The sequence below is a fragment of the Mustela putorius genome, unplaced genomic scaffold (assembly GCF_011764305.1).
Source record: "Mustela putorius furo isolate JIRA1106 unplaced genomic scaffold, ASM1176430v1.1 tig00003834_pilon_pilon_pilon, whole genome shotgun sequence".
In the NCBI taxonomy this organism is placed as follows: domain Eukaryota; kingdom Metazoa; phylum Chordata; class Mammalia; order Carnivora; family Mustelidae; genus Mustela; species Mustela putorius.
The window spans coordinates 67,830,857-67,833,656 of record NW_025421987.1 but is presented as its reverse complement, the minus strand read 5'-3'; positions in this window follow the sequence as shown (position 1 = coordinate 67,833,656).

Here is a 2,800-nt window from a genome sequence, read left to right as displayed (position 1 = left end):
CACATTCAGAATGGAACAATTAAACAGATTTGAGTATAGGCATTAACTTGAAGTAGCAGTTGACTTCTATATGTACCTAGAAGTAATTAGAAAAAAGAACACTGAGGACATTGCTCAATATCTTATTAAGAATCTCTTTGAATTCCAGTGATAAAGTTGTCTCAGACTTAAGAGATGTTAGCAAGCTGGTGGATTTCCAAAAAAATAAATCTAGTTTTTAAAGATAAAACATTATTATCTAAAAAGTTCCTCCATTGACTACTTGTAAGATTGGTGCTGTTTTCTACTAAGTGGTGTCTACATGTTAAAATTATGTCTTCATTTATTATTTGACTTTTGCTTTATGATATTATTATAAGCCATTGCAAAGACTTTTTTGGAAGTTGGTAGTATGCAAAAATATAAATATAATAGTTTATTCTTATAGTGTTTTAATTTTATTTTTTTTCCTTTGGAGATTGGTTAGGAGATTCATCCAATTCTTTTTGCAGAAGAATGGAAAATATGTGACATGAACAAATATATAATGACTTGTATCCACCATTACAGTATCACAGGAAATAGTTTCATTTTTCAAAAAATGCTGCAGTTTTGTGTATTCCTCTACCTCCCTACTAAATCCTGATAATCACTGATCTTTTTAGTCTCTCCATTTTTGCCTTTTCCATAATGTGATCTAGTTAGAATTGTACTGTATGAAGTTTTTACAAATTTTTTTTTTTTACTTAGTAATATGAATTTAAGATTTCTTTATGTCTTTCATGACGTGAGAGCTCATTTCTTTTTAGCATTGATTAATATTCCATTGTCTGGATATACCATAGTTTATTTCTTTATTCACCTACTGAAACGTGGTTGCTTCCAAGTTTGGGCAATTATGAATAAAGTTGCTGCAAACAACCATGTGCAGGTTTTTATGCGGACCTCTTTTCAAGTGATTTCAATAAATAGCAAGGCACATGATTGCTGGATTATGTAGTAAGAATATGTTCAATCTTCTGTGAAACTGCCGAATTGTCCCTCAAAGTGGCTATATTGTTTTGCATTCCCACCAAAAATGAGTGAGAGTTTATATTGCTTCACATTCTCACCGTCAGTGTTTTGGATTAGGCCATTGTATTACATAACCAGTAGTGACTCATTGTTTTGATTTTCAATTCCCTAATGGCATATGATATTAAACATCTTTGCATATGCTTATTTGCCATCTGTAGATATTTTTGTTAAATTGAAATATAATTAACAAACAATATTATATTAATTTCAGCTGCATAAGATGGTGATATTTATATACATTACACAATGATCATAAGTCCAGTGACAAGATGTCACCTTACAAAGTAAATATAATACTATTGCCTGTACTTCATGTGCTGTACATTATATCCCCATGATTTAATTACTCTTTTTTTAAAGATTTTATTTATTTATTTGACAGACAGAGATCACAAGCAGGCAAAGAAGCAGGTAGGGAGAGGGGAGGAAGCAGACTCCCTACTGAGCAGAGAGCCCCATGTGGGGCTCGATTCCAGCACCCTGGGATCACGACCCGAGCCGAAGGTAAGGACTTTAACCCACTGAGCCACCCAGGCGCCCCAATTTAATTACTTTATAAATAGATCTCCTTCACTCATTTCACCCATCTCCCAACCTACCTTCCCTCTGGCAGCCATCAGTCTGTTTTCTGTATCTATGAGTCTAGTTTTGCTTTATTTTATTTATTCATCTGTTTTTTTTTTTCTGTTTTTATCTGTTTTGGTTTATTTATTCATCTGTTTGTTTCCACATATAAGTGAAATCATATGGTATTTGTCATTCTCTATCTTATTTCATTTAGCATAATATCGTCAAAGTCCATCCATGTTGCAGATGGCAATATTTCATTGTTTTGGTAATGACAGAACAGTATTATATTGCGTATGTATATCATATATCACATCTTCTTTATCCATTCATCTATTAATGGGCACTTAGGTTTCTTCCATATTTCGGCTGTTTGTAATTAATACTGCAATGAATATGGAATGCACATATATATAAAATACACATAAAGAATTGTACGTAGAATGCATATATATAATTTTCAAATTAGCGTTTTTATTTTCTTTGGTTAAATACTCAGTAGTGGAATAGTGAGAGGAGATATCCTTACCTTGTTCATGAAGGTGAAATATCTTCTCACTATTAAGTACTATGTTAGCTGTAGGTTTTTGTAGGTGTTCTTTACCAAGTTGAGGAAATGTCCCGCTATTCTTAGTTTTTTTGAGAGTTTCCCTCATGAATACATGTTGGATTTTGTTAAATGCCTTTTCTGCATCTATTAATATGACCATGGGAGGGATGCCTGGGTGGCTCAGTTTGTTAAGCATCTGCCTTTGGCTCAGGTTATGATCACAGGGTCCTAAGATAGAGTCTTGCACCGGGATCCTTGCCCGGAGGGGAGCCTGCTTCTCCCCTTCTTGTGCACTCTCTCTCTCTCTCTTTTTTTTCTCTGACAAATAAATAAATAAAAATATTTAATATGACCATGGGATTTTTTCTTCTTTATCCTGTTGATGTGATGGATTACACTAATTAGTTTTTGAATGTTGAATCAGGCTTACATACCTGGGATAAACACCACTGATTGTGATGTCAAATTCTTTTTATAGATTGTTGGATTCAATTTGTTAATATTTTCTTGAAGACTTTGTATCTATTTTCATGAGAGCTATTTGTCTATAGCTTTCTTGTTACATTTTTATTGATTTTGATATAAGAGTAATGCTGCTCTCATAGAAAGAGTTAGGAAATATTCCCT